Source organism: Lissotriton vulgaris, unplaced genomic scaffold, assembly GCF_964263255.1.
Source record: "Lissotriton vulgaris unplaced genomic scaffold, aLisVul1.2 SCAFFOLD_1934, whole genome shotgun sequence".
Taxonomy (NCBI): Eukaryota; Metazoa; Chordata; class Amphibia; order Caudata; family Salamandridae; genus Lissotriton; species Lissotriton vulgaris.
Genome location: NW_028255570.1, coordinates 283,726 through 302,186, shown reverse-complemented (window position 1 = coordinate 302,186; position 18,461 = coordinate 283,726). Strand labels below are relative to the sequence as shown.

The 18,461-nt window shown below is 49.4% G+C and overlaps 1 protein-coding gene across 1 annotated transcript in view; it reads right to left on the bottom strand.

The window, feature by feature from the left end:
- The window catches only part of KIF11 (kinesin family member 11), a 298,525-nt gene that overhangs the window by 165,549 nt on the left and 114,515 nt on the right, over positions 1-18,461 (bottom strand). The window lies entirely within an intron of this gene.

The following is an 18,461-nucleotide window of genomic DNA, read 5'->3' as shown; positions in this document are numbered from 1 at the left end:
ACTTTGGAGAGTAAGGCCACACCTGGCTTTAACCTCCTTTATACCGCTGGGGTTTGTGGACTCTATACACACTGTACCTTATTCTGGTCCAGTACATTTAGAGCCACTTTCTCACAACCTATGCCAGTGGTGTGGGCACAGGTGCATGAGCCCTGTGGCCCTACAGTACCCAGGGCCATTCCTGGGCACTATAAGTGCAGTGCGGCCATTAAGATATATGGTACTGGGAGGTTGTCATTAGTAACTCCACAGAACCATGATATCAAACTTCAGTCTTCAGTGAAGCGATCAAACTTCTCAGCACATTAAACCAGCACTGATGCCAGTGTGGGATTTATTGTAAAATGCACGATAGAGGGCATCTTAGAGATGCCCCCTGAAACCTAACCAACTCCCAGTGTCCTGACTGTGGCTACAGAGGCTGCCACCAACAGACATGTTTCTAAAACCCCTGAGTCGAGAGCTTGCCGCTCTCGGGTCTGAAACAATGCACATCCTGGGACGAGTTGCCAAGTCTCCTCCCCAGGATGGGCAGGGGAAGCTATAAAGGAATACCGCCTTTGTGAGCTTCTCCAGGCCACTTGCTGTACTCAGCAACTGGCCCACACCAGTTCTGACCCCACTTTGGCGGGAAGAACATCAGGAAACCCTAAGTAAGGAAAGGGGGTGTGCCAGCCGATGCCAACCCCACACCTCAGGTGGGAGAGGTGAGGTGAGGTGAAGCACAACTCCGTGCTCCGGCCATCTTGAAGCTGGGGAGCCCTGCCCAATCACAGCTAGGCTCCTGCCCCCCTCCCACAGGAGAGGTGCAGGCTAGGGGGTGTACCCAGGACAGGGACCCATTGGTCCCTGCCCTTGCCCTACCTGCAAACACCCTAAATTTTAGTATTTAGGGCAGGGCTCGACAAATCATATAAAATGCTCTAGACCTGCAGGTCTAGTAAACTACAAAATCTCCTCAACCTAACTTAAATGAACTTGACCTCAAACTCTGAAAACTGAGCAAATGTGACAAGTTAGCAAGATTTAAAAGCATTTTTATTGCTCATTTACTTCGTGAGCAATAAAGATGCCTTTAAATCTTGCTACCTTGTCACATTTCCTCTGCTTTCAGAGGCAGAGGTCAAGTGTCAAGTTTGTATTCCTACTCGCCAGAAAGGGCGAGTAGGACCTAAAAATAGCTCGTCCTTAATCAATCTCACTCGCAAATGCGAGCGGTCGAGTGAATTTCTCGAGCCCTGATTTAGGGGCACCTTCCTTCCTCAGATCCAGATTGAAACAAGAAGTACAAGAAACAAGAAGACCTGCCGTGCAGCTGCTAACAAGAGGACGACACCAACTGACTTGGCCCCAGAACCCTACAGGCCTGTTGATCCTTGAACCTGCTCCTGCGAAACTCGGGCATCTCCTACGGACAGCAACCTCGAAAACCCCGGAGGACCTGCCCGCCTTGAACCTTCCAAAAGACTGGGACTGCTCAAACCCCTGGTGCCAGCCAGGAACCACTAATCCAGCACACTCTGCACCCGCCATGCCCGGCCTGTGACTGAGTGACCCAAGACCACGAGGACGTCCCCCCGGGGACTGTGACCGGAGTCCAGTGCCCGAAGACCCTCCTCGACGACCCAGACGACGCCTGCAGCCTCAGAACCAGGGATCCCTCCAACCGCGACCAGCCTAGGGTAAGATTTCCCAGACGCCAAAAGACACCACTGCACCCGGCGCACCACGGCCCCCTGTGCCTTACTTTGGGTGCCTGCCTCTTCACCAAGATCCCAACTTACCTCTCGAAGTGGTGGTCGCACCTGAAGAATCTCCGTCCCCGAGCCTGCAGCCTTTGTTCCGTTTTTACCTTTCCCATTGGAGAACATTGAGAGCCGGAAGGCTCTATAGCACCCTGCACCCAGCCGCCAGAGTGCCGCTGGAAGTGCAACTACTACCCTACTTCCCCACTTGCTGTGAGTAAGTGACCAGGAGCTCAGCTCAGAGCCGCGTGGCCTGCTTGCTTGCAGCCACCAACGGAAGGCCCCCTACCCTCCATAGGATTGCATTGGGCCTACTCTCTCTGCACCCGGCTGCCCCTGTGCCGCTGAGGGTGTAACTACTGTACCTTTCCGACCCTGGGAGACCCCCGAGTCTATGCCCAGAACCTTAACTCAACCAGTCGAGTACTTACCTAAAAGCCAGTAACTCATTTTCCTTCCATAGGATAACATGGACTGGTTTCACTTGAAAATTCTTGGCGTTTTGAAACTTTAAAATATTAATCTAAAATCAGCCGAACAACAAATTCTGAGTTACTCACCTTTGATCAGGAGAAAAGCCAGTGCTGCACCGGTTAGCCCAGCACTGAATGGTAAAAGTAATTATAAGTGTACTTACCAGTAACTTGAATTTCCTCCCATAGGATAACCTTGCTTGGTTTTTCACTGAAAAGTTTGTGTCAACTTTGAAAATACATTTATATTCTTTAAAAATCATACCAACTACCAAAACCTAATTACTTACCCGTCTTAGGTAGAGGTCCCAGTGCTGAACTTCGGAGTCCAGTACTGGATTACAAAAGTAACGCAAACCTACTTTACCTGTGCCTTGAATTTCCTCCCATAGGATAACATTGCTTCGTTTTCACTGAAAAGTTTCTAAGTGTCAACTTTGAAAATACATTTATATACTTTAAAAATCACTACTGCAACCAAAACGCTTTTACTTAACGGTTTACAGTACATGTCCCGGGACTGAATCTAGGATCCAGTCCTGGCTTTAGAAAAGTAATCCACAACGTAATCCATTGCATTTATCTAGCAAAACCCATTGAACTCAATGTTAAATTGTGTTGCCTATTGCAACCACTGTAGCTAATGTACTTACAAAGTCTATTGCCTTTTTGCAAAGTAATTACCTAAAGTCACTCATATTGAGAAAAGTATATTTTGATACCTGTTGGTTCTAAAATAAAACCACTATCGCCCAGATTCATCAAGCTTAATTGCGCTCGCAAATGGCCAGATTCTGAGAACCTGGCCAGCTGCGAGTGCAATTTTTGCATTTGGGATTCATCATCCCAAATGCAAAATTCGCTAATGAAGAATTCGCACATTTGCGAGGAATTGCATTTAAGGAATCTCTATTTGAGATTCCTTAAATGCAATTCATGAACCATTTTAAAATAGCGAAATCGCAATTTTGGGCCACTATTTAACGCGAGGTCAAACCTCGTGGTAAATAGCGAAAACTGAAAAATGCATTTAAATGCATTTTTCTAAGTTGCATGTTACACACACACACATGTCCTTTGGACATGTGTGTGCGCAACACCAATGTAGATTACATTTCAGGGGTGCTACAGGGTGTCCTTTGGACACCCCTGGCACCCTTGAAATCGCATCCTTATTTGCGATTAGTAAATTACTAATCGCAAATAAGGAATAACTCCCCATTTATTCCTATGGGCCTTTAGGCCATAGGAATGAATGGGGAGTTATTCCTTATTTGCGATTAGCAATTTGCTAAATCGCAAATAAGGAATGTGTAGGAATCGCAATTTATTTTGCGATTCCTACATGAATCCCGTTTTGCAAGTAATTAATAGCGATTCCTTAATAATCGCTATTAAGGACTTGCAAAACGGGACTATGATGAATCTAGCTGAATATCTTTTGATATAAAACAATTGGCCTAGAGTGCAGTTCTTGAGTGTGTGAGACCATTTGCTTGATTGAGTGTGTACAACAAATGCTTTATACTGTCCTCTGATACTGCCTTCCTGCTCGACCAAGCTACCACTTTAGAGAGTAAGGTTATATCTAACTTTAACTTATGCCATACCTCTGGAGACTGGGGACTCTATACACACTGTACCTTATTTTGGTCCAGTATATACAGGACCACTTTATTACAGTGCCCGGATAAATGCCCCCTCTTCTTACCAGGCTGCACTCTGGCCCATAAATACCTCAGCGGGCATGGGCCTGTGAGAGGACTGGAGACAGGGGTGATAGGGGGGGATTAATGACCCTCAAGGGAGAACAGTGAGTGGCGTCATTAGCAGTATCTACTGTTGCCAGATAAAGTCGCAGTCTATGATTAATAATCCCTCCCAAGAACTCTGAGTCAGGGTGGGCAGAGCCAGCCATGCACGCTTCCTCGTCCAGCAGACCAGTATAGCTTGTGAAATCAGGTAAAAAGTGTTTTTGCCTTTGCAGCAGATGACTACTTTTTGACTTTACCACGCTGTGGCACTGTTAACTGCTTCAGGCATGTCTGGGGGACAATCAGAATTTGCTTGTACGGTGGACAATCTTGGATCTTAGTTATCTTTTAATGGTGGGCTTGTCAACATATGGCTGACTGAAGACAATTGAGATGTTGGAGGTGTTGGCATATATAAAGTAGTTATTCAATGTTTTAATTTAATCTGTGTCAAATGTTATATTACTTTGATGGTGAGAAGACTGGGTCAATTAGTATTGTGGGGTTGGGCCCACGAGATAAAAGTAGCACATTTCCATATTAATTTTACAGCTTGTTAATCTTTATAGCAAATGCACTGTTAATATATTTGTCAGCCTTAACAGAGAGTACACCCATTCAACTTTAGTTTTTTGGGGGGAATTTACAGGAGTTTTGTTGTGATGTGGTATGTGAGGTATGGTGGTGTGTGGAGTATATGATTATTGGTTGTGTTGATACATGGTGTTCTTTGTGTGGCTGTATTAAGGGAGGTGTTGGCGTAACTGCTGCTATCCATCTGCCTGTCCATCGCTTCCCAACAATCCATTTAGCACTAAATCACTGTTAAGCGCCAATGTTTGGCCTGTCTACTGCAATCTGCATGTCCTCTTCCCAACTCTAGTTTCCTGCCTCACCCTGTGTCCCCACATCTCTGAAGCCCCTCTCTGTAGTAGCCACAATGCCTGCAACCCCTCTATGTGCTCCCACTTTCAATCTGCTTCTTAGCCCCTCTACAGCCCTTGTGTTTCAAGACACCCGGTGGTCCGTATATACCATCCTTCCAGTCAGCCCCTGTGAGCCCTTCCCCTTGCATCCCATCTAACAGCCCCTCAAACCCATGCAGTCTCTATGTGTGGTCCTTCCCTTCTGCACCCTGTGTGTCAATCTATCTGTGCCTCTCTGTCTTCTCTCGCCCCTGCCGGCCCTCTGTGCCCCCAGACCCCCGAAGCTCCTGTGAGTAACTGCCTCGCCCGCCGCACTTTTGTATGTGCTCTGCCTCATCTCATCACTGCAGCCACTATAGGAGATAACAACTGTAGAGCTTATGTGTGGCAAAGTTCTTCTGCAAGCCCTCAGTATGCCCCTGCCTCCCACTTTTGCCAATACCCAGTTTCTGCTGTCCCTCTGTGTGACCACGACTCCTGGAACTACAATAGGACACTCGTGAACCATTCCGCCTTTCCGTGCCACTCCGCTTCACATGTCTGACACCAACCTGACCCCACCAGGTCCTTCATATATCGCTCTTCCATTCATTTCTAAAGCTGCACACTTGAAACACCATGTTCAAATAACCTGTGTTACATGCTAACCATCTTATGACTACTCAGTTACCTATGCAATAAAGTGAGCCTTGCTTACTGAATGCTTGATTGAGAGGTTTGTGAATATAACTGTAAAACTAGAGTTGTTCATTTAGCCATCAAGATAGTGCTGCACTCTAGTTTGTACATTCTGAAACTCCCGTTTAAAGCAAGCTTTTTTTTGCTGTTAAGTAAATGCTTTGTTTAGATTTCTGACTTTCAAAATTGGTTGAGATTTCAGCTCTGTGTTTACGGCTTACCCTTCCAATGTATATCAACATCGTGATTTATGGATTAATTGTCATAAAGCTGGGTCTGAACTGAGGTGGCGAAGTGAGTTAAAGAATGATGGATTCAACCAAGATCTGTGACTGGGGATGAGTGATATGTATTTGTTACTTCTTATATACAGTTAATTTTACCTCAGAGTGCTGAATGGAAAAACATATGACTGGTCTTATTTTCTGTTGGCTTTTGGCACGCTGCAGAGAGCAGTCCCATCAGAGTTCAATGCGCAGAGACCAGCTGATAAGTTGCATTATTGTTTTACCACTCACAATTTCCCCATCCTGAACTGATTTTTGTATAACTCATATTCAGCAAGACAGCAGGTGGACTTTGTGCAGGATTGGAAGGGTTGGCAGTGCGTGCACCCGTCCTTTTATTCCCTAAATCACTGGGGCATGCGTCAATGTGTGCATGATTCCATTCCTGCTTCAAGCACAAACCTAACCTTACACCCTGTTTTGCCAGTCACTGTCTTTGATAGAACAGATTCATAATTGCTTTATTAACCTTGCTCCTTTCTCAAATTTGCTTGACATGCATCATTTGCCCACTTGTTTTTCAAAATTTTCTTTGGTGGTTCGGGCTTGCTCACTCCCCACATTTCCTTACCGTGTCCCAAAAATGATGCATCTCCTAAATATGCTTCACCAACATGAAAAGTTTGGAAAGCCCTGGTCTAAGATTTAGTTCTGGACCTCTGGTCTAAACGAGGTTGCTCGAAGACAACCCTGGCGACGTAGGACCGCTGCTCTCGCCAGGGAACGAAAAGCAGTAGTATCAATATCCAATGCAAAATCAATGACCTCAGAGGAAGACCTCTGTCCTTCCTGGAGGATCTTTTTTGCTCCGCTTTTCCTGTCTTCGGGTAGTTGATAGAGGTAAGGATGGCAGTCGTAGTAGCCCAGAATCTCTAAAGTGTTAGCTGCTTTGACCAGGCGGCCCGACAGAGGAGAATCTCTTGCCCGCATTGTCCAGACGTCCGCTTTCTTTGTCCAGAGAAGTAGTTAGAGGAGCTGCCGAAGGAGAAGAGTGAGTAGGGATAATATAACCAGCCCACTCCTCATGCGGGTCTGGGTGGTCAGTGTCCCCTTGGCTATCAGGAGTAGTTGGTGGAGGATCGTCTATTAATTGCAGCGGTGGTGGTGGTGGTACCGGAGGGGGGGTAAGTGGGGGGATTAGAAGGCACCAAGGTTGGTCCAGTGGGCGCGGAGTGAGCACTGGTGGAGTGGAGACAACGACCACCACAGGCTCCCCAGGAGGATGGGACGGGATCGGAGCCAGGTCGGCTAAGGAGCAGTGCTGAAAAGGCGCCGGCTCTACCTCACACGGGGCAGCCACCCATGTAGACTACCAAGAGGGACACTGGAAAGCACCCCAAGCCCCAGCCTACACCCGCAGCACCACTGGGGAGGAAAGCCTTTGGCGCCGACTCGGCCTCTGGTGAGGCAGCCACCTGCTCAGAGGGCCGAGGGGAACTCCGGGACCAACCCCGAGTCCTGGAAACCTCCTGCAACGCCACAGGGAACACCGTAGGGATTTGCAGCGAGGCAGGGACGCCACGTGTCTAAGAGGAGCCCAGAAGGACTACCTCTTGACGACACCACCCTCCTACAACCTGAAGCTGAAAACTTTGGTGCCAGGGCCTAAGCCACCGGCGACTCCGCGGAAGGCCCCACGCGAGGCAAGCGATCAAAAGACGTCTCAGGAGGAGGAGCCAAAGAATCCTGCAGAGCCGCATCGTAGGCTGTCATTTGGGCCCTAGTTGCCCCGATGCCCGGAAAAGGCAGATAGGGTGGCGACAGGCACAAGTCCCAGGGAGAGCCCGCACCCTCCGCCGAAGGAGGACAGGGCCTCAGAGACAAGCTGCAGGACCTACCAGTCGGCGAGCGGCGATGTCGCAGCCCAAACCGGCAGCTCCTGGCTTCCAAGGTGGGGGACGAACGCTGGGACGACACCGACCTGGACCAGCATGTCAACAGCAATTTCATGCGGCGCTCCCGCCGTGACTTCGGTTTGAGGTGCTGAAATGTGTCGCAGTACGTTGAGTCATGGTGCTCACCCAGCCACCACATACAAATCGGATGAGGGTCCGTCGTCGACATCCGATGTGCACAGGAGGTACACGTCTTAAAGCCCAAAGGCATTCGCACACTGTTCCGAAGCGCAAAGTGTGAAAGAAGGCCTGAAAACAGGCCAGGACACGATCCAGAGCCGCGTTGCACGCAGAAAAGAGAAAAAACTGACGTCGGAGCGCCGGGGTGGGGCTTATGTGACCTTGCTGAAGTCACGCCTGCGGACATCACGGCGGAGTCACGCGGTGCCACCCCCAGGCGCGCAGGGATGCTGGGACGAAGAAAATTTTCCGGATCCAGTCTTATGCCTGGGGATAATTCTATGTTAAGGAATCTGCGGCTAGTAGTCTCCATTAGAGATATAGATGTATATATAGATATATATATATATATAGATATATATATATATATATATAGATATATATAGATATATCCACAAACCTCCCTCACAAAGAAGAAGCGGAAGCCCAGAGGGGAACAGGTAAGACAGCCTTTAATTGCCAAAACAGCTCTAGTGGCAGCAAATGCATTTCGGCTTACGCCTTTGTCAGCGCCCAACACCGGAATGGTATATTTGGTGAAGTCTTCCCTGCTACCATTAAAGTAGCTGATGTGGGTCCGCTCCTCCCCCGTGCAATGCAGCTCACCTGTTGAAGCACGTTCGTGATCATCCGAACTACAACTCCCAGGAAGCCTCATAATACAAGCAACTCGGGTTGGTGAAACAATGTGGGGAGAACAAATGTTTTTAAATGCTGGTAATTTGCGAACCACAAAATGCAGAATGGGAAGGCACACAAAGCTGTCCCGTGCTTTCAAAGTCTCTCCTCGAGTCCCCTAAATCTGCCACAGCCAACAGTGCAGGAAGTCCATAATGCAGGGGCTAAATGCGGAATGCAGATTGCCCGACAAGAGGTGCAATACCTCAACTGTTCAGGTCCTCCAGCAAGCGGGGCAGGTGCCGGACACATTCCATCCCTGAAACAACCAAAGTGCCGCGAAGCAAGCCAGTTACGGTCCGGACCCAAAGCGTGGCAGGGACTTCCGAATTGCGCCTCTGGCTGGCACAGAAATGTCTCCACAAACCTCCCTCACAAAGAAGAAGCGGAAGCCCAGAGGGGAACAGGTAAGACAGCCTTTAATTGCCAAAATAGCTCCAGTGGCCGCAAATGCATTTCAGCTTAAGCCTTCGTCAGCGCCCAACACCGGAATGGTATATTTGGTGAAGTCTTCCCTGCTACCATTAAAGTAGCTGACGTGGGTCCGCTCCTCCCCCGTGCAATGCAGCTCACCTGTTGAAGCACGTTTGTGATCATCCGAAGTACAACTCCCAGGAAGCCTCATAATACAAGCAACTCGGGTTGGTGAAGCAATGTGGGGAGAACAAATGTTTTTAAATGCTGGTAATTTGCGAACCACAAAATACATATATTTTAAAAATAAATCATTGCTGTTTCACTCAACAACGAACAAGCCCTCACGAATAGTTACCTTCACATGTGAAGCAGTCCAAGTAGTTACAAGAACAGATCAGCGTTGCCATAGATTCTTATGGAGTAGTCCTGATGAAAAGGTTAAAGGATGCTGAAGATGGTGCAAGTAAACTGAATGAGACGTGGTCGGCTGGGGTCTTCTTGCAGGGAATCTTTGGCCTAGAAGATGTTGACGGGGTCCTGGTTGCAGGGTTTACATCCCACAAAGTACTTTCCGGCCTAGCCAAAGTACAAATGCCACTGGACTACCAATTGACCCGTTGTCACTGTCACAGGTCAACTTCCTGGGTCGAAAAGTTTCCTTATGAGGGCCCCAGCAACACTCCTGGGGTCACCGAAGTCTGGAGCAACTCTATGTGAAAGGTCTTAGTTGTCTGTGATGCCTGCAGCGGTGGTAGCAGCTTGAAGACTTTAGGCTACCAACTTACCCCATCAGGCTTCTTCAGCTGTTCCCTGTGCTGCAAACAGTAGGCCAGGCATCTGGCCCTTGTAGTTCTCTCATCTTGACTGGGCTCTGGAGACAGCTTCTCCCTAAGAAGGACATGGCAAGCACAGTCCCTTGTTTTGCTGGCCACCAGGCAAAGTCCCAGTCTGTGCACCCTTTCTTTGCTGGCCCATTGGTGCAGTATGTCAGTCCTTCATCGGTCCTTCTTCCAAGTCTGTCAATAATAGAGTTCTGGGTGCCCTATTTTTCTTCGGAAAACGCCCTCAGGCTAGGATGCAATTGGCAGCCAATGGGATACAAGGTTCCCTCCTTCCTGTTGACTACTTCCTGGAAGTGTGCATTTGGCTATCTGAGGATGTATCGTTCTTCCGACTACCATAATGGTGAGATCCCTCTCTCGACAATGAGCTTCCCTAGTCCACCCCAAGAGGTGTGGCTACCAAGGGGTTATATGTCACTGGGGAAACCAGTGTGACAGAGATTCTTTCTTGTCCCCAGTGCAATAGAGTAGCTCCTCTCCTAAGTGTTACCCATTTGCCCTTCAAAGGCGGCTTCATTTTTGAAGGGCAGTTTTTGGATTAAAACCCATGTGGCTTCCTGCAGGAGGGAGGTAACACCTCTTCATTGCAGGTCCCTATGGTGTCCTTTCCTGGAAATAGTTAGCACATTTCCCCCAGGATGGCAGAAACCGGTCTGAAGGACAAGCCTTGTGTACATCAGTTAACGGCCACTGGAAACCGTGGGCAACTAAAGTGGCAACTTCTAAAGTTGCACTTTGGCCACCAGTGACATTACATTTGATTAAACCATTAAATCGGATTTAATGCACTGATGCTTTTGATAGCAAACCGTGCCAACCTTAGTAGTCCAATTCTGAAGTTAGCAGGGCTGGCGGGCCATTCTATAACTATTTGCCAATAGTGCCACTAGCCTTTCCAAAGGAAAAAAACAATGATTTAAGGTTTTTACTGCTGGAGCATGTAAAAGTACATGTTCATCCTTTTAACATACAGCACTCTGCCGGCCTTAAGGCTCTTTAGGCCTACCTTAGGGGTGACTGACATTTTAAAAAGGAAGGTTTGGGCTTTGACATTACTTTAAATAGCAAAGTTGAGTTAGCAGTTTTAAACTGCCCTTCCAATCTATAGTGACTGAGAGCTATGTCTTACCTTGCCCCACTCTGTGTGGCACAGTTGCCTGGGAGGGGACAATAACATACAGGCCCTAGTTATACTGGCATCAAATACTAGGTATTTACAAGTAAGTTAGGCTATGCCCATTGGGGACAAGCCAATTAAACATACACCATTTTAAGTGGCGGTGCACATGAACTGAGTTTTGTTTAGCTGGGATTAGGGCATTTCAGAGCCAGTAAACCAGAACCTAGTAGTGAAAAGGCGGGGAAAACGCCAGGGTAAACTTGCAAAAATCCTGTTTCCTTACATGCCTAAACAACCATTAACCTATACTGGCCTCTACTCACTGCAGCCTCCTCTAACCCAGCAATATGGACATTGAAATCTCAAATGAAAGAGCTTTTGTTTGCATCATTTAAAGCATATTCTGATTTTGGCAAAAGTAAGGCCTTGTACTTGGTGTAACATCCTGAAAGAAGGTCGGCATAACCAATAGGCATAGTATTAGTCTTAGACATTAAATGTGTTCAAAGTTCATTGATGGCAATCTTCGAGAGGGATAAATATGTAAAAGCAGGGGGGCGTGGCTAGCAGCCGATGATGGCGGCAGCAAACTAGAGAGGCTCCCGTAGCGTGGCGGCTTCCTGCATCAATCCGCATGCCTATCCGCTCAACAACGAACCCAGAAGGGGTGCCCCGGGTCCGGTGACCGAACGACAGCTGCAGGAGAAGTTTGGGTGCGTTTACGCCCCGGGACCGGGAGGAAGGAGCTACCTCAACTGACCTCAGAGTGCGGCCTGGCGGCACGAGTGCAGCCGCGGTGGCTGAGTTGAGTTCTATCCGGGTGGAAGTGGACCATCGCCGGCGCGGCCAAGCGGAAGTGCCCGCAGCGGCCACAGACCAACGCCAGCGGAGCTTGAAACTGGCGGATCCCTCTCGGTCACTCAAATGCTGGCTTTATCTCTCCGACGTCAAGGCAATACAGTGAACAACAGCGGCGATAATTGTAACTGAAGTTCGAAAGTAACTGCGTAGTCGCCGCCATCTTGCATCTTGTCAGCCAGTGCTGGTACGGACTCACTGCCGACGGGACTAGACGCCATTAGTGACTCGCAAACTACAACTGGCGTGTCTGCCTGCCAAGAAGACTAGGCACCGCTGAACAAGGGCGGCCTGACTACCCATCCACCGGAAGTGCTCAGACGGCGTGCCACAATGGCGGGGAAGGGAATCCGACAACCCACCACTCAGGCTAAGCTCGATAAATTCGCCTACGATAAACAGACACTCTCCCAACCGGAGCAGCGCAAATCTGTGGGCAAAGGCACGGAAGGTGAAGGGGCGAAGAAGGCTACCCTGGACGATGTCTTGCACGCCCTGGCGCAGGTACAAGCAAAGGTGGGCGCGACTGCTACAGAGGAGACCCTGATACGAGCGGACCTCCAGAAGATGAGTGAAAGAGTGAAGCAGGTGGAGGTGGTAGCTAAATCGTTGGTGGAGGATGTCTCAGATCTACAGGTCGCAATGGAGAAGCTACAGGCCGATAATAAACTGCTCAAAGACAAACTGGACGATCATGAAGGACGCTCCCGGCGGAACAACGTCTGCATTTTGGGGGTCCCGGAATCTGAAACCAAAGGGGCCATGGACTTGTATGTGGAGGATTTGATAAAAAAATCAGCTGGCCCCCAAGGGGCTCTCTAACTTCTTCACGGTTGAACGAGCTCATAGGGTACCCGGAGGAACACCTAAGCCAGGGGCCCTCCCGCGTCTGATCCTAGCGAGACTTTTTTACTTCAGAGATCGTGACACGATCCTACAAGCGGCCAGAGTGGCACCAGCCATCCAGATCCAAAACTCGCGGATATCCTTTTTTCCGGACTATACAGCGGAGGTTACGAGACGGAGGAGAACTTTTCTGGAAGTAAAGAAGACACTACGCGAACAGGAATTGCGGTACTCTATGCTATACCCGGCCCGTCTAAGGGTGGTGGCCGACAAGAAGGTTTGGTTTTTTTACTCCCCCGAGGCAGCAAGAGACTGGCTGGAGGGATGGCGCACAGTGGATCGCACGTCTGGCCGACAGCGCAACAGACACCAAAACGACAGCCGGCCCGGCTCACAGACTTCAGCTGGAAGGAGTGCGAGTGCATCGCCGACGCAGGACCTGTCGGGGGCTGCCGGGGGCAAATAAGGTCAGCAGGCCGTGAAATGTTTGGACTTGGACTTCTTCCCACTTTGGTTGCTCATATATGTCGTTAGTGGGCGCCGGCCTGGGCATCCCGAGGGCAGCAAGGGAGCCGCCTGCTTTGGGGGACACACTCCCCCGACGTGCAAGTACTCTGTTTGTGGGATGGGTTAAGCGCTCTGCTAAGTTGGGGTGGCGGGCAGTTGTAGGTCCGTTAAGCAGGGAGGCAGGGTGGGAAGGGATGGGGGGGGTTTGTTTCTTTTTCATTTGAAATTCACTAAGTCGGTCAAGAACTGAAATGTGTGTTGCTACTAAAATGGTGTTTTTGCAGGTACGATTGATTCTTTCTGGACGATTCGTGTGTGGTAGCGTGATTGAAAATGTCGTATGAACAACTCAATGCCGCGGGGCAGGATGGGGCGCGGTCCGATGGCTCCGCCCTTAGAATACTTTCCTGGAACGTAAGGGGCCTAGGGGACAAGGTGACACGTGGCCTAGTACTAACCGAGTTGAAGCGGCATAAACCCCAACTAGCACTCTTGCAGGAAACTCACTTGGTGGGGGGGGGCCACTAAGGCCTTAGATAGGAGGGGATACATGATGATTGTGCATTCGGAATTTTCATCGGGTTCTCGGGGTACGGGTGTCCTGATCAAAAAATCCTCACACTTTATTCCACTGAGCAGGAAAACCGATAGTCAGGGATGCTTTGCGGCGTTGGTGGGGCAGTGGGACGGTCGTCCCTTGACAGTGGTTTCTGTATATGTTCTGCCGTCCCTCCATTCAGTAATGCTTCCAGCCCTTGGTGATTTTTTGTTAGCTCTCCCCGACAGTGATGTAATTTTGGGTGGGGATTTTAACGCAACGGCGGATCTACAGCTCGATAGGTTTCCGGTGACTGCTTCGCCGGGGGGACCCTCCCGGTTTCAGCGGTTCCTAGAGGCACTGGGATTGGTAGATATCTGGCGTCATGTTCATCCTCAGGTCAGACAATACACGTTCCACTCCACAGTCCATAACAGTCTTTCCCGCATTGATTATTTTTTGGCGTTGGGGGAAGGGATACAGCGAGTCAACACTGTTGACATACACCCCGAGGCATTTCAGATCACTCTCCGATAACTCTCACCATTTCCACCCAGACAAAGTTGCGTCACCGCATATACCCTATTCAGGCATCTTACTTTAAAGTCCCGAAAATCAAGAAGGCTCTTCAGAGGGCCACGGAGCATTACTTTGTTGAGAATGTGTCAACTGTGGCGTCCGCCGAGGTCCTCTGGGAGGCCTACAAAACAGTGCTAAGGGGGCAGGCTATAAGCTCCATCGCGGCTCATAAGAAGGAACAGGCAGCTGAACAGTCTACACTTGAGCTCCAACTGCGCAGAGTCACAACCTTACACGAGGCTGACCCTACAGAGGACACGGCGCATAACCTTGCACTCCAGCAGCGCCTGTACACAGACCATGCACGCCTCACAGTACAGGGACACATTACTGATACACAGAATCGGGTGTACAACGTAGGCGACAAGGCGGGAAAGATGTTGGCCTGGCTTGACGAGAGGGGGTAGCTCCAGAGGGATTCAACAGGTGAAGGATGGGAATGGTGCGATGCAGACTAACCCTGAACAGGTAGTGGAAGCACTGGCGGCCCACTTCGAACAGGTGTATACTCCTGAAAGGGAGGTGACCGCGATCATGGCCCAGAGTGCACTGAGCGGAATAGATATCCCGATACTGCAACCGGAGGCAATGGCCGACCTGGATGCGGAATTAACCACCGACGAAATACAGCTTGCCATAGGGGCGCTCAAGCCTGGAAAGGCCCTTGGTCCGAACGGCATTCCGGTGGAATGGTATCAAGCACGATCTGAGGACCTTAGTCCTTACTTACTCAACATGTATGAGGAATGCCGTGAGAAGGGGCTGCTCCCACTGGACCAGAGAACGGCCACGATCGTGGCAATACCAAAGCCAGGTAAGCCTCAGGAGGAATGCTCCTCTTACCGCCCCATCTCCCTATTGAATGCAGAAAGCAAAATCTTGGCTAAACTCCTGGCCAACCGGCTGTTGGCTCATCTGCCTGATCTTATCCACCAGGATCAATCGGGGTTTATGCCTCATAGGAACACTGCACTTAATCTTCGTAGGGTTCATGGGGTGCTGGCGAGGGCAGACAAGATTAGTGACAGTGCAGTTATATTGGCCCTGGACGCGAAGATGGCTTTCGACCTGGTGGAATGGGTCAGCCTTTTTGAGGTGTTGTCCCACATGGGCTTTGGCCCGAACTTTATATCATGGATTAAGCTACTCTACGCGGCGCCTGTGGCACACGTGGTAGCAAATGGCCACATTTCGCGCACGTTTCCGCTTGGGAGGGGCACCCGGCAAGGCTGTCCTCTGTCTCCCTTGCTCTTTGCACTAACCCTGGAACCGCTGGCTAATCGCATAAGACAAACTCCCTTGCTCAAGGGGATACAATGGAGGGAGGGATGGGAAGACCGCCTGTCCCTATATGCGGACGATATGCTGGTGTATTTAACGGATCCCGAGCATGGAGTGCCAGCTCTTTTGAACTTGTGCGACGAGCATGGCAAGGTTTCTGGTTACACCATAAATTGGGGCAAATCAGAGATGTACGTACTGAAAGGTCAGATTCCGACGCTCGGACCAGACTGCCCTCTGAGACTGGCCGGTTCCTCCTTTAAATATTTAGGGATCTATGTTACGTGGGACCCACTTGAGTATAGGAGACTGAATTTAGTGCCACCGCTGGAGCGTCTCAAGCAAGACGCCAACTTCTGGGCGGGGCTGCCACTGACCATGTTGGGGAAAGCAGCACTGTATAAAATGAAATTGCTGCCCCGTTTTCTGTATATCCTAGATAATACGCCCTTTTCGGTGGCAGCAGGATACTTCAAAAAAGGTAGCAGCGGTTGTTTCGGGGCTATTGTGGGGCAATCGGCCGGCACGCATAGCTCAGGCTAAACTTTGTAGAGGCTGGTATGATGGGGGCATTGCACTGCCGAATCTGCACTTGTACTACTGGGCAGCGCAACTTAAGCCCATTAACCAATGGCTACACGCCCCGCAGTCTGATCCGGCATTTCAAGCAGACAGGGCGCAGCTGGGCATTAACAACATACTCGCCCCACTCTATGACCGGAGAAAACTGAGACTCCTCTCAGAGCCCACTAAACTCACTGTGGAAACCTGGCACGCGGCGACAGCTGCGTTAGGCTGGAAGGGGAAAATCACCAAACTCACCCCGCTCTGGGATGCACGCGCCTTGGGCAACTTGAGAAATAGCAAGGGTTTCTCCCTCTGGGATTCCATCGGCATATCCACGGTGGGCGACATGTGGGAACGGGGTGACGTATTTCGTTCACCCGCCTGAGGGAAATATATGACCTGGGGCCACACGAATCATACCGATACGTACAAATTCGTCATGCACTGCTCGCGGCCATCCCCTCTGGGTCGACTCCTCCTGAGTCCTCCCCGCTGGAGGATCGCCTCCTGACTGACTTTATGGTGGAAAGAGCAACTTCACTGACGTATCGTAAGCTCCTGAACAACTCGCCAGATCCGCTGGCTCCCCTGAAGGAAAGGTGGGAAGAGGAGGTGGGCGCCCTAGATGAACACTAGTGGAATGAGGCTCTGGCGTCACCGAAAGAGGTGGGCATCTCGGCTAGGATGAGACTTGTCCAGCTCAAGGTTCTCCATAGGGTATACTACACAAGAACACTGCTACACCGCATCCACAGAACACCACACCCTTTTTGTCTGCATGGCTGTGGGGAAGAGGGCACCTTTTTCCACACGTTTTGGGACTGCCCACGCATACAAAATTACTGGCGTCAGGTACTGCGTACTGTATCTTAGGCCCTAGAGATCTCGATCCTCCCAGACCCAAGGCGATGTCTCCTAAACGTGTGGGAACCAACAGATTTGCCCAGACATAGTCGACTTTGGGTAACGTTGGGAATGATTGTAGCGAAGCGGGATATTGCTCAGCGTTGGGGGGCGGCAGAACTTCCAACGAAGTCACAGTGGTGCATGAATATGGACAAAACAATGATAACTGAAAGGGCGGTGTACTTGAGCCGTGCGTGTCCAGGCAAGTGGAATAAGGTGTGGTCCCCATGGAATGTGTACCGTGGCGAAATCTGCGATCCGCTGCCAGAAGATGATCCGTTAGAATCAGATGATGAGGGAGGGATGGAGTGAAGGGTGGAGGACGAGATAGGGACACCATTTGGGTAGAGATGTTGGGGGGGGGGGGGGGGGGGGGGGGGGAGTCCTTCCCCGTTCCGGATGAGATCCCTGGATAATACATGGCAACTTATACTGTCCTAAGAATCTTTCATACAGCTAACCTGCAATATTATTTCTCAATGATCGCAATGTGATTTCCTGTTTGTTCTTTTGGTTCTTTTCAAAAAACAAAAAATGAAAACCTCATTTAATTTGTAATGTGATTTTGACTAATGACCTTCAATTTGTTTAGTGATGTGCCCATTCACTACAGTAGCTTATTTAACGTATGAACTTCATTTCCGCATGGCTGTCACTGCTATTTCTTCTATTTTAGCGGCCGGCCCCTCGGGGTTGTAGGCGACTTGCTGTGTAATTGTAAGAAGGTACAATAAAGGTTTTCAAATATATATATATATATATGTAAAAGCACTGCAGTGATCGGACAAATGCGTAAAATTACTACAGCACAAACTACATAGCACAAGTGTATTAGCATTATAATATTGTGGGTCCAATGAGCAGAAAAGGGCGGCTGAAGGGGATGCTTCAGCATCGTTCCTGGCGAATAGACACTGCTGTGTGGTTATAACAGGGGGAGGGGAGACACAGGAAAGGATTGGCAAGAAGTTTATAACATCAAAGTACATCCAGCAGCTTTGCAAAATTCCATCACATACAAAGACCCCCTGCTTAACAGGTTGCATCAGTGCATGTCAGACATGCACAATTGTCATATGTCCAGTTAAACAAAACACCACATCTGGAGGACTGCATCCAGTCTCTGGATGCTACTCGTGAAAGCAAGAAAATGGATAAGTGTTGACTAGATAGGTAATCGAGGATAGGTTAAGAAGGGTAGGAATGCATGGTGAATGTAAGCATAGTAAATGCTGACTGGGTGAGGAGCCAGTGCAACTCAAACAGCATACAGTAATGCAAGCAGTCTTGAGAGATGGTGAAAGACAACCAAACTATCAAAGATTCAGGAAAGACCTGAAGTCTACTCTAGATTAAATCATTCCCTACTCACAACCAAACACTA